The sequence below is a fragment of the Pseudophryne corroboree genome, chromosome 4 (genome assembly GCF_028390025.1).
Source record: "Pseudophryne corroboree isolate aPseCor3 chromosome 4, aPseCor3.hap2, whole genome shotgun sequence".
NCBI lineage: Eukaryota > Metazoa > Chordata > Amphibia > Anura > Myobatrachidae > Pseudophryne > Pseudophryne corroboree.
The window spans coordinates 123,430,366-123,444,749 of NC_086447.1; positions in this window are offsets into that span (position 1 = coordinate 123,430,366).

Here is a 14,384-nt window from a genome sequence, read left to right on the forward strand (position 1 = left end):
ACCTCCATTTCTATCCTCACACTCCTGTCTCCTCAGAGTCATCTCCTCTCAGTTTTACCCCACATTGCCCTGTGTCACACCCCCTGGGTGTGGTGCCCTTTGTATTTTATGGTGGTGGTTGGAGCTCTCTGTGTGGCATTTATTGCAATGTTCTTTAGTGTGTTAATGTCATTTGGATACTTTGTGTATTATGTGTTAGTCACTGTGATGCTCTCTAATTTGGACACTGTAACTCTATCTTTTTTATGTGGCAGTCATTGTGATGCTCTCGGTATTATATGGTGTTCACTCCAATGTTCTCTGTATCATATGGCTGTACTGCAATGCTTTCTGTATCATGTGGCGGTCACTGCAATGGTCTCTGTATTATATGGTGGTCACTCTGATGCTCTCTGTATCATATGGCGGTCATTGATGGTTCTGTATATATGGTCACAAACTTTTTGTTGTTATAGCTTCACTTAAGTAGTTGAAAGTAGACACTAGCTATGAGCTCCATGGGAATATCGACACATACAGCACAGGCCACACCCACTAAGTAAACCACACCCACACCACACTGGTCACATCTCCACATCACTTGTCACACCTAACGAGGCACACAATAGGCCCTTCATAAATTTCAGCTCCAGGCCCATGTGGACCTTAATCTGGCACTGGGTATAGGTGTCATTTAAACCAGTGAGGCGGCAACCTGGTACATCTCAGGGCTGCATGGGGTTTCAAAAGAAGCACATACAGTATTACTGTTTCAAAAGGAGCACATATGTCAGTCAGTACTAAATTAAAACAGAGAAAGACGCCTTCTAGACATGTAATAACTTCAGTAGTTAAAACAAGTGTAACAAGATGTAACCAAAAAAAAACCCATTAATAATAGAGCACAGGTTCTCTAACTCTGTCCTCAGGACCCCACACAGCACATGTTTTGCAAGTCTCCTCACAGAATCACTAGTGAAATAATTAGCTCCACCTGTGGACCTTTTAAAATATGTCAGTGAGTAATTAATACACCTGTGCACCTACTAAGTTATCTGCAAAACATGCACTGTGTGGGGTCCTGAGGACCAAGTTTGAGAACCTGTGCAATAGAGCCTTAAGGGGCTGGGCTGGAGCCACAGATGAAAGCTCACAGGGCCACATGAGGCCCTAGGGCCACCTGTTGCCCATCACTGGTTTAAATCTCCCCTCCTCTCCAATAAAATGTTGGTTTCTTTTTACTGGCAATTTCTATACATACCTCCCAACATGACCCTCTCCAGGAGGGACAGAATGCTCTGCTTCTGGACTTCCCTCTTAATTTATAATTGCCGGCACCTGTGTTGAACAGGTTAATGGATAAGAAAGGTGTTTCACCACAGGTGATGGCAATCATAAATAGAGAGAAAAGTCCAGGAGCAGAGTATTCTGTCCCTCATGGAGAGGGTCATGTTGGGAGTTGTGTCTATATTTGTACATAAACAAACATCATTTTAATTCTTACTGTAATACTAAGATGTATTTGATAAATGAAATGTTAAGCAATATATTCTGCATTAAACATAGCATTACTAAAACATTAATGAACAAATGAAAGTAGGACCAGACCCTCGGGAGTCCCTTCCCGTTCACTATCTACAGGCTGTAGAAGAACGTGTGCTTTGGATTAAGGTGTATGTATTCAACAAATCCCTTTCCAATTCATTTAAAACAAATGATTACAGCTAATCAATTAAACCATAAATATTTGGCTTAATTAAAGATCAGTAACACATGCTGTGATTTTGTGATTTAATTTAATTTTTGTGCCTGCTGATTCCCTATGGATTATCGCCAGCAAAGAACATTTTAATGAAAAATTGATTTGATACAGATCAAATACCCTGATTACTATTACAGTGATTTAGTAGCCTTTGTTGCTACATGTTTGGGCATAATCACCCAGGCTAGCTTTCCTTTTCAAGTCTGCTTTAGTGTTTTGTCTTTTTACAAATAATATATATCCTAACACCTGTCTAATAGAATGGAAAGTACTTGGGGTTATCATTTAGAAAGTGAATTGTACAGATTAAGTTTGGTAATTGTAAGGTATTCAGTGCTTTTTTTTTTCTTTCTTTTATTTTAATGAAAACAGATAGGGGTAAATTTGCAAAAGGTTCGGCTTGGACAGATTCTGTTTAAGCAGGAAATTTAAACCGATTCTCTTACGCAGTCCTCAGAATCCCAAACAGTGCATGTTTTCCAGGTCTCCTCACAGAATCACAGGTGAAATAATTAGCTCCACATGTGGATCTTATAAAATGTATCAGTGAGTAATGAATACACCTTGCACCTGTTGGGTGACCAGGAATACATGATCTTTTTGGGGTCCAGAGGACTGAGTTTGAGAACCTATGCCATAGGCATTTCTAAATAAATGGTTATTATTCTGATAAGACAGGTAACAACATATAGCAGGGGTATTAACCATGCATGTTGAATACCCCTGACATATAGTGATAGATCTAGATATAGGCAATAATTTACTGTTCTAGGGTAACTTAGGTAGGCTGTATAGAACTGACATGTGTTAAGGTTTTGGACATTCTTCATTACCTTCACTATCTCCAACATCTCCTCTTCTCTAACCGCGTAAACAACCTCACCACTTATTCCACCTCTCAGGCACTTAGAAGCCAGTTGATGTTCCCCTCATGCCTTACTTTCCAAGCATTCTTGTCCCACTGTCTGTTTTTAAGACATTCTCACATCTGACACTGTGACCTATGCTTGCCTTCACCTTTCTCCCCCATAAATTGTCTATTAACCTTTCCTACCTTGTCTCAATTCTGCTCACTTGCCTGATGTCTGCCCTCTCAGCTTCTGCCCCATATCTATCTTTATCTCGACTTGCCTCATATATTCCCCTTATAGTTTCCCTGTGTATTGCCTCACATCTGCCCCATTTTTTGCCCCATCTGCTGTCTCACATAACTTAGCACTAGTCACAACCCCGTGGCATTGGTTACACCCCGTTCGGCAATACGTAATAGGCCCTTCTTAAATTTCAGATTCAGGCCCATGTGGACTGTAATGATGGGGACCCACTCACGCCTAAAATATGATCTGCACGATGATTAATGTATATAATAACCACCTGGGAGTTTGTCATCTGGACTATCACCCAGGCCCCCTACATGTACAAATTATGTGTTTATGCAGTTTTCAGATGCTGATCAAAGGCAGTGATCTGTTTGGATAGAGGTCTGTTTACTATACAGTAGGGGGTCATGCATACAGGCCAGAGAAGTTATGAAATCCTTTTCCTGACCTGGGCCATAAATCTGCCCACTTTATACAACCACCCTCCCCTATTTACTGAGTAACAGTTACTTGGAAGTGAGTGATGGATTCATTAAATGTCCGGCAGCCAGATAGTTAAATCGCAATGGTGGGTGCTTGGAGTAACCGCCAGCTGGAATAAGTATGAGGTGCACTCAACACAAATTAGTAATCTTTCTGGGGAGACCAGACAATCAGAATGCTTAATATCTTCAGAAAGAGACCTCACTTCCGCCATTGTTTGACCTTGTCCAGGTAATCTGAACTTTGTTTTCCCCCTTATTTTCTTTTTTGAAATTGTTAGCAACTTGTGTGAACTTTTAATACTTATTATAATCTTTGTAACCTTTTGTAACCATAAGCTTTGAAGTGATTACTTCAAATTAAAACCTCATTTCTGTGATTCCTAAAGCTACTGATTCAAAGGTATATTTTCCGGTAAAGTGGAATCGAAGAGCCGCAGTGGGAGTGGCATCTCCCAGTCTAACTTTCGGTGGTGGCAGAATAGGTGTTTTTTTTAATAAGGTAACCTGCAAACATCACCCATCACGAACATAATCTTAGCTAGCGATCTGAGGGGTTAATTCAGAGTAGATCGCAGCAGCTAATTTGTTAGCAGTTGGGCAAAACCATGTGCACTGCATGTGGGGCAGATATAACATTTGCAGAGAGAGTTAGATTTGGGTTGGTTATTTTGTTTCTGTGCAGGGTAAATACTGTCTGCGTTATTTTTACACTGCAATTTAGATTTCAGTTTGAACACACCCCACCCAAATCTAACTCTCTCTGCACATGTTATATCTGCCGCACCTGCAGTGCACATGGGCCCTCATTCCGAGTTGTTCGCTCGCTAGCAGATTTTAACAGCATTGCACACGCTAGGCCGCCGCCCTCTGGGAGTGTATCTTAGCTTAGCAGAATTGCGAACGAAAGATTAGCAGAATTGCGAATAGAAAATTCTTAGCAGTTTCTGAGTAGCTTGAGACTTACTCCTACACTGCGATCAGCTCAGCCCGTTTCGCCCTGCGTTCGGCCAGACACTCCCGCGTTTTATCCTGGCACGCCTGCGTTTTTCCGCACACTCCCTGAAAACGGTCAGTTTCCGCCCAGAAACACCCACTTCCTGTCAAGCACACTCCGATCACTTCAACGATGGAAATTCTTTGTTCGGACGTGAGTAAATCTACTAAGTTTTGAGTAAAAATACTTAGCGCATGCGAGCTGCGTACCATCCGCATGTGCATTTTTGCCTTAATCGCTCCATTTCGAAAATCGGCAACGAGCGAACAACTCAGAATGACCCCCATGGTTTTGCCCAACTGCTAACAAATTTGCTGCTACGATCAACCCTGAATTACCCCCCGCGTGCAGAGGAGATCGTGATATGGACCTTAATCTGGCACTGACTGTTTTAGAAAACAGGGACATGTTGCCTCATTTTCGGGGGGTGCAGGAGTGTAACTAGATATGTTATAGGCCCCAAGACAAAAAGCTTTACGGGCCCCTATGTATCACTCAATGGTGAAAAATGTATATGACACATGTATCTTTGAAATGGAAGGTGGGACCTTCTGAGCAGCTATGGTAGCTACACCCTTGACCAGAAGCCATTGTAAGGAAAGCTGGGCTGGGTACAGTGCAAAGTAACTCCATCCAGGCCTATCTTGGGGGCCCTGCAATGGCATGGAGAAATGTGGCCCTCAGCATTAGCAATCAAAAAAAAAAAAGATTCTAACCTGTCAATCTCTGTTATTCAATTAGCTCCGACAATTTCAGAGCTTGCGTATTCAATTGTGGACCATTTTTGGCCATTTTTAAGGAATTTTCGACAATGTCTTTTCACTTTTTTTTTTCTTAGCAAAAAGGCATTGGCGAAATCTGCCTCAAATTTGGCAAAAAGGGCCCACGTTTTCACTGACGCAGGTGAGAAAACATGTGGATTCGCCGATCCACATGTTTTTCACTGCTGCCGAATTTTTCACCTAGGCGAAAAAAATGACCATGCTATTGAATAGATCGAATCCCCATTCGCCCTAAAAAATAGCGAAAAGTGCTGGTTTTTCGCCTAGCCGATAAAATGGGCATACTTGAATACCCACCAACAAGAGAAAATAATGAATGAGACACAATTATGAATTGTACATAATATTCAAAACACCAGTGATTTTGGGGCTGCAATCCACTCTGTCCTTTAAATACTTACACTTTTACTTGATGATACACTTTGCAGTTACATCAGCAATGTGTCAGTAGGGAAATGTAATCAGTCAGTAAAGGGCAGATGTACTAAGCCTTTTCAAACCCAGCCTGTTCTAATTCAAAGCCACTCTAGAGAAGACCTTCAGCTTCCCCATTTTATTAGCATATACCATTCGGTTCACCTAGCCATGATTGTTGAGATGTCTAGATTTCCAGCTGTCACATAATGGCCAGTCATGGCAGGTCAAGCAGCTAAATCCCCTCTCATGTACTTCTGTGGATCCAGAAGATTCCTTGTCTCCGCCACCCTTTGCACCCCATGTATACTTAACTAAACTATTTGCTAGTTCCTTCTCACTCCAGGTGCTAGAAGCATAATATAAGGTTTTATGTAGGTGGTATTGGTTGGTACCCCATTCACATTAATCAGATGTTTCCAAGTCTTTCGGCCCTCTGCTGGTGGTGCAGTCAGGCGTTTTGGCACTCCATTTCATAGTTGGTGGCAGTGTCCGACACTTGCTGACTTCTGGGAGACGGTTAGGAGGATATCAGGGTCGATCACTGGACTCCCACTTCCTGACACACCTGAGTTTTGGTGTCTTTGCCTGATGGATATTGTTTCAATTTCAAATATTATTGTTTCGGCATCTCTTGAATGCAGCCAGAGCGATCATCCCTTGCTTTTGGCGATCCCATATTGTGCCCCCATCTCTCAGTGGTTCCAGAGGGTAGATCTTTATATGGAGGACCTCACATCCAAATTGTCCTCATCTGATTTCACTGCCACCTGGTATGATTGGTTGAGATTTAAAGAGACACCTGAATACACTGCCCATGTCGCGTCCTCATCCACTGCTGTTTACTTTCCTTTTATTTTCTTCTTATCTTTTTTTCCTATTGTTTTTGTCCTATACTGTATTTCATTAGCTGATTTTTTTTTTTTTTTTTATATACCTATTTCAGCCTGCGATATATTTTGGACTTAATACAGGACCATTAGGCATTTCTATGGATTTCTCTAGACCTTGTGTTTTTCCTGTTATATCCATGTCATTGTTCAGCCTGCTATTGCTCAGCATTGCCATATCCTTTGTGTGTCTTTCTATTTCTCTGTATGTCCGTCTATCGCTGACTTCAATAAAAACAGATTGCACAAAAAACTTTGCATAAAAAATATGTTTAAATCATGCAGGTCCTGTAGTGTCAAACACCTCTTTATGTGACACAGGGGTAGATGGACCAAACCATACAGTACCTGCCAACTGTCTCAATTTTGGCGAGTCGGTCCCGTTTTTCGGGCACTGTTCTGCTTTCCCACCCACGTCCCACGGTGGGGATTTGATAGGCCCCCTCTCACTTGCCCACAATGACAGAAAAGGCCACACCCCCTAGCCGCGATGCTACGCATCCTGATTTCGGGTGTCCTTCTGCATCCCATGAGAAAGTTGGGAGGTATGATTAAACCTCCTAAGGAGAGCATGCAGAGAAGTTGCCCATAGCAACCAATTAGATTCTAGCTATCATTTTATAGACTGTACTAGTCAAATGATGGCTAGATACTGACTGGTTGCTATGGGCAACTTCTCAACTTCTCCTCTGTAGAAGGTTTGATCCATAACCACAACAGTGTTTATACATCCAGACACAGATCTGTGAATAGACCAGGAATGGGGCCACAGAGCTGTAGAGGTGGCAATCTGCTCACTTTATACAAAGTTTGTTTTATTTCTTTATATTGTATTACTAAGACATTAATGAACAAATGAAAGTAGGACTGGACCCTCGAAGAATTGTCTTTCATCTGATGCACTAAGTTTCCTTGGCTGACCACTGCGTCTATGGTCTTCAACGTTGCCTGTTTCTTTGTGCTTCTTCAAAAGAGATTCAACAGCACAACTTGAAACCCCAGCCTGCTTTGAAATCTTTGCCTAGGAAAGACCTTGCTGATGCAGTATAACTACCCTGTATCTTGTTACTGTGCTTAGTCTTGCCATGATGTATGACAGGCATTCCCAACCACGGTCCTCAAGGCACACCAACAGTGCAGGTTTTAGTGATATCCAGGCTGCAGCACAGATGGTTAAAGCAAAATAACTGAGCTACTAATTAAGTCACCTGTGCTGAAGCCTGGATATCACAAAAACCTGTACTGTTAGTGTGCCTTGAGGACCGTGGTTGGGAATGCCTGATGTATGACCTGTTCCTCACCCAGCTTTAAGACTCCTACACAGCTGTTTCTGTTTCAGTAAATGACTGTGTTTCATCCTACATATGAAAATAATGATCATTATAACCTGTTTGGTATGATTGGTTAATCATACACCTGGCTATAATCTTACAAATTCCCTGACTTTCTGCAAGTGTACCTAGAAGAATTGATGCTGTTTTTTTTTTTTTTTTTTTAAATATATTTTTATTGAAGAAAAGTCGAATATGCTGGTACAAAACAAATAGGAGATGATGACTCCAAATGAGATATTCAAAATTACATACATGTTATCCCGTGGGGAATAACCAATTGTAGCATCAACAGGGAAGTACATCATCGCAACCATATATATATATATATCGACAGAAATTTTTTGTGTTTAACTTAAAGATAAAGAGAAGGATAGAAGGAGAAAAGAAAAGAAGAGAATAAGAGAGAGAGGGGGAGAAGGGACAGGGAGGGTAGGGGAGAGTGGGGGATCATCATAGTAACATACCTACAGGGTAAAACCATATAACTGTGGACAGTATATTACTTCTTTTGCTTATTGAGAACCGTATAACGGAGGGAGTCACACTCCGGCATTAGAGGGCGTAGTATAGGTGAACCATGGGTCCCATATTCTCCCATATTTCTCTGACCTGTCCCGCAGAGAGGCCGTGATTTTCTCCATCATAGAAATATGCCATATTTTGGCTATCAACATGCTCCTAGGGGGAGTAATGGTTTTTTTCCAATTTTTAGCTATCACACATCTAGCGGCGTGTAGAATTTGAAGTACCAGGCTACTCGCCTGGATGTCAAAGTTGGGGAGAGGTAGGCCCAGGAGGGCCGACCAGGGGCCCAATACTACTTGCGAGTGGAAAATGGAACCAATGAGGGTTTCCACCTGTGCCCAAAACGCGCATATCTTGGGGCAAGACCACCAGATGTGCTTAAAGTCTCCAGTCTGGCCACAACCGCGCCAACATAATGGGGATGACCCGGGAAAAATCTTATGCAGTGTCGCTGGGACCCGATACCATCTAGTATAGACTTTATAAGAATTTTCCTTCACTAAAGAGGAGATTGAGGACTGAGCTACGTTTTGCCTGATGATTTCCCATGAGTCCTCTGCAGGGGGTGGGCCAAGGTCCTGTTCCCATTTACGCTCATGGGGAAGTATGTTCGCTGCTTTCAGAGAACGTAGTAAGCCATAAAGTATGGAGATAATACCTTGTCGCATAGGAGAAAAAATACACAAACGTTCCAAGGGGGTAAGTTGACGTATGACTTGGGATTTTGAGAGGGAGCTTAGGAAAGAACGAATTTGTAAATACTCATAAAATACAGGTTGGGGGATATCATATTTGTCCCGTAGGGACTGCAGGGAGCGCCAGGAGGAACCCTCTATGAAGTCAAACACCAGTCCCGGGCGCGGGCTCAGGTGGAACCATGGGTGGGACCGTAAGGTGGAACCAGGGGGGAAATCTTGATTGTCCCAAATGGAAGTAATGGGCGAGGGGAAAGTGGATAAACCATAATGCCTAATGCAGAAACACCACAGGGAGCAGGTAAATTTAGTGGGGGGGAGGCTTGTTAGCCTTGTCTGGACTGACTTGGTCGGCGTTAGTAGGGATACCAAAGTGGAAACCCCGGCTGCTAGCCGCTCAATTCGAATCCAGGGTAGATGGGGCGCTGGGGAAAACCAGGCGACAGCCTGGCTTAGGTGAGTTGCGTGATAATATTTGCGAATGTCCGGCAAACCTCTGCCTCCAGCTAGTGGGTCCCGTACCAAAGTAGAGGTCTTAATTCTAGGAGGCTTGCCTGACCATATGAATTTTAGGAAGAGTCTCTGCATTCGGCCTAAGGCCTCAGCGGGGATGCGTATGGGAATTGTTTGAATCAGGTATAAGAGCCTGGGTAGGATGTTCATCTTTACTGAGACTATCCGTCCGAACCAGGCTATAATCTGCTTGTCCCATGCCCGAAGGTCCGACTCTATACACTTAAATAAGGCTGGGAAGTTCTCTGAGTATAGGGAGTCGTAGGAGTTTGTGATGAACACGCCTAGGTATTTAATTTTTTTGGATCGCCAGGCGAAATTAAAGTTAGCAGCTAGGAGAGATCTGGTATCCTCATTGAGATGCAAAGGGAGGGCCTCCGATTTAGAATAGTTAATACGGTATCCCGAATAATGTGAATATAATGATAGGGTTTTAAATAGGTTGGGGATAGAAATATTAGGTGAAGACAGAGTTAACAGAACATCGTCTGCAAATAATGACAGTTTGAACTCCTCATCGCCTACAGTGATGCCCTTGATATCAGGATTAGCCCTAATCATGCACGCCAAGGGTTCGATGGACATGGCAAAAATTAACGGAGATAGGGGGCACCCCTGGCGCGTACCGTTATTGATTTGGAAGAGGGAAGAATCTTTACCATTAACCCGGACCCTGGCAGAAGGGTTGGAGTAGAGTGCCTGTATACCCTGAAGTAGGCTTCCTCCCAGGCCGAACCTACGTAAAGTAGCGAACATGAAAGGCCAAAGTATTTTATCAAAAGCCTTCTCCGCATCAAGCGAGAGAAGGACCGAGGGCAGTTTGGCTTTATTGACCAGGTGGACCAGGTCAATGGTTCTGCGGGTATTGTCCCTAGCTTGTCGGCCTGGGATGAAGCCCACCTGGTCCGCATGGATCAGACGTGGGAGAACTGAATTTAGTCTCAGGGCAAGAATTTTGGCAAAGATTTTAATGTCATTATTTAGTAGAGAGATGGGGCGGTAGCTAGCACAGGAGTTGGGGTCCTTCCCAGGTTTGTGAATTAAAACTATGCGTGCCTCTAGAGTCCGGGGGGATAGAGGGTTACCTTTGAGGAAGCCATTGAAGAGCCTACAGAGATGGGGCAGTAGAATCCCTTTAAATTTCTTGTAATACATAATTGACATGCCGTCAGGGCCAGGGGCTTTACCAGATTTCTGAGTTTTGAGTGCGTTATCTAACTCTTCTACAGTTATTTCTGAGCCTAATTGAGAGACTGTCGACCTGCTCAGTGATGGTAGGTCACACTTATCTAAGAGGGATTTGATCCCCTCCTCGAATCTCGCTGAGGGCGACGAAGGGACTGCCTCCGTATTATATAATAGCTTATAAAATTCCTCGAATTCTCCCAGAATGCGGTCGGGGTCGTGTGTTAGTGTTCCCTGCTTGGTGCGTATAGATAAGATATTTTTTGAGGAGATCTGAGCCCTCAACTTCCTGGCCAAAATCTTGTCTGCTTTATCCCCTTTTTCGTAGTAAATCTGGTTGAGGCGTCTAAGGCATTGTTCAGTCTTATGAGACAAGAGCATATTGAGTTCTCCCCTAACTTTAAGTAGTTTGTCTAAGTCGGCAGGGTTTAGAGAAGACTTATGAACCTCCTCCAGAAGGTGGAGTTGGTCAGAGAGCTCTAAGATCTTTTGGGAGCGCTGTTTGGTGAGCCTGGCCGCGATCTGAATGAAATGGCCTCTAAGGACCGCTTTATGCGCCTCCCACAGGGTCATGTCCGATATACCAGGGGTTTGGTTATCATTAAAGTAATCATTCAATGTCTGAGTCACTTGTTGCGGTACATCGGGCTGTTGGAGGAGGGCATCGTTAAGGGACCAAGAGGGGGGGGAAAGAGTGCGGGCCAGCCCAGACAAAGATAAGGATATCGGGGCATGGTCAGACCACGTAATTGGATGAATACAGCATTTCTGGATTCGAGAAGTGAGGTCTCTTCCTACCATAATCATGTCAATTCTAGTGTATAGATTATGCACTGGGGAAAAGAATGTGTAATCTTTAACTAAGGGGTCGGCAACCCTCCAGGAATCGAAAAGTAAGTGATTTTTAAGTAGGGACTGCAGGGCTTGGGAATTGCGGGTATGTGTATGGGTCTGGGATGTTGGCAGGGAGCTGGAGCGATCAAGACTATGATGGAGAATAGTGTTGAAATCTCCTGCCATTAAAATGTCACCTTTCCTACACTGAGCAATTTTGGAATCTAAGGCGGCGAAAAACGAGGCTTGATTGACATTGGGGGCATAGATATTGACCAAGGTGATGGGGACATTATTAAGCTTGCCTACTATAATGAGGAACCGTCCGCGCTTGTCCCTAACAATTTTTTCTGATTCTAAGTGTAGATGAGCGGGGATTAATATGGCGACCCCTCTTTTCTTCTGGGAGTGATCGCAGGCATGTATGGCGACAGGGTGGCGTTTGGAACGTAATTCAGGGTGGGAAGTACCTTTAAAATGTGTCTCCTGGAGGAATACCAGATCTCCCCCCACCTGTTTCAAAAAGAGAAATAGTTTGGTCCTCTTTTGGGGGCTATTGAGACCCTTCACATTATAGGATATTATGTTAACAGACATGGTTGGATAGGTGGAACCATAACTCTAATGGCCCAAAGGGCCCATAAATGATCTCCCTGAGGGACGGGGGAGAGAGGAGGAGAGGAGTGGGGGGTAGAGAGAGAAAAGGAAAAAAGGAGGATAGAAACATAAAGAACAGTACAAAAAGAAAAGAAATGAACAAATATAACGTACCGAGCCAATGACCCATTGTACGTATCGTACGGGTCTGGATGTTTGAGCTCCCGTATGGGGTATTAAGGGAGAGGAGTTCTCCCCTATGCTCAACACTGACTAAACTAGCTCGGTGGGGGGTATGGCCCCGAGTATCAAGGGGCCCTCCGACCAAATATATGGGGGGAGGCGACCTGAGGGGACATAACAACAATTAACCGTAATGAACCATTTTTAACTCTTAAGAGCAAAGAGAACATATGTTCAAATATATGAACACTGTAGCAAAAATTAACCCGTAAACCTCTAAGCTAGTATACATAACAATAGAAAATAACAAAAAATAACATATAGTAACCCGGCAGTGCAGCTTTGAAGAAGTGTTCACGAAGGGTCATGTCTCACAGAGGTTTTTGCCGGGACTGTCAACCAAAGGCGTCGAGGCGCCCGTTGCGGGAGGGGTGAGACTGGAGTACGTTGAAGAACTGGAGCTTCCCGTGTGGAGTCAGGTTTATCAGATTCCGGGGGGGAAAGGTTGAGTCTCGAAAGAAGCCGGTGAGCCTCCTCCCTCGAACGTGCCAGCCGTCTCTTCCCATCGAGTTGCACAATAAGGGCAAAAGGGTAGCCCCATCTGTACCGAATTTGGTTTTCTCTGAGGATTTGGGTGTACTCCCGCAGGTCGAAGCGCCTCTTAAGAGTGGTCGGGGATAAGTCCTGAAACACCATTAGCTTGTGGGTGTCAAATATACACAGGTCTCTATTCCGGGCCGCTGTTAGAATTTTTTCCTTGGTTTTGAAGTAATGACATCGTAGAACTACGTCTCTTGGAGGGGACGAATTTGAGGGTTTTTGGCGCAAGGCCCGGTGAGCTCTGTCCAGGAGGAACTGCTCCCGCGGGACGTCCGGAAGGAGATGCTGGAAAAATCTAAGGAGGAAATCTTCCAATTGTGCTGGTTCCACCGACTCCGGAATGTGTTTAATGCGCAAGTTATTACGTCGTGCGCGATTATCTGCGTCTTCCTGTTGGTCTTGGAGCAAATAAATATCCTCCTGCATAACGTAGACTGAGTGTTCCAGTTCCTGCTGGAAAGCAATGACTTCGTCGATTTTTTGTTCAGCGTCATTAGTGCGGGCCCCCAGATCAGATATTTCCGCCTTGAGTCCTGAGATGGCTTTATGGATCTCCGAGTGAAAAGCTTGTTTCAGCGACTTCATCTCCGCCAGGATGGAGGAAATGCAATCTTTCATGGAGGGGTCTGGGGCAGATGAATCTTCCTCAGATTCTGAAATCGGGGCGGGCGGTGGGACGGCCGGTATTTTGGTGGAACTAGGCTTCATTTTAGAAATAAAGGAGGAAATTTCCGCAGAAGACGTATTTTTCTTGGCTTTGGACTTAGGCATGGTGTGTGACAGTCCCGGAATTAAGAGAGGTCATAGGGCATATCAGAGTAATAGCATAAGTAGCTAGTGATCCATCACGAGATAGGCATTGAGAGTTCACAAGAACAAGACCCCCATGGTCGCGCCCATAGGCAGTCAGCAGCACATTTCTCTGCTAGATAATAACATAGGAGACTGAAATATATATAGCAGGCGTAGTTGCAGGCAGAGACCAGGAGATGGCGCTCACTGGTTTGTGATAATGTAATACAGAAAAGTCCAGCACAAAAGGGGAATATCGAAAACCTTCAGCAAGATGTATGAAATTTTAACCCTGGGGGGGTGTTGGAGCCTGTATAGAGCCCTTATATGGTAGGAAGAAGGCACTCTGTTTAGCCCAGCCGCACCCCAAGGCAAGGGGGGGGGGGGGGAGAGGGCCGACGCCAGCACCGTGATGGCCGTCGAGTGGAGCTCCCCAGCAACCGGGCAGGATCCGCAAGCCAGGTGTCACCCAGCAGGCCAGGTAGAGGGTTTCCAGAGCCCCCAAGCTTAGTGTGGCTAGTGATGCCCCTTATGAGGTTTGAAAGGCTGCAGGGTAGGGACTGAGGACCAGCCTCAGAGAGAGGTAGGAGCAAGTGCGGTGTTGCTGCGGTGCTGCGTCTCCCTCCAGCGTCCGGCCCGAGGAGACTGGTAGTGACCGCCCGCTGGTGTGAGGTACATGCAGCGGCAGTGGGGAGAGCGTGTTGGGGAGCCAGCTCACCT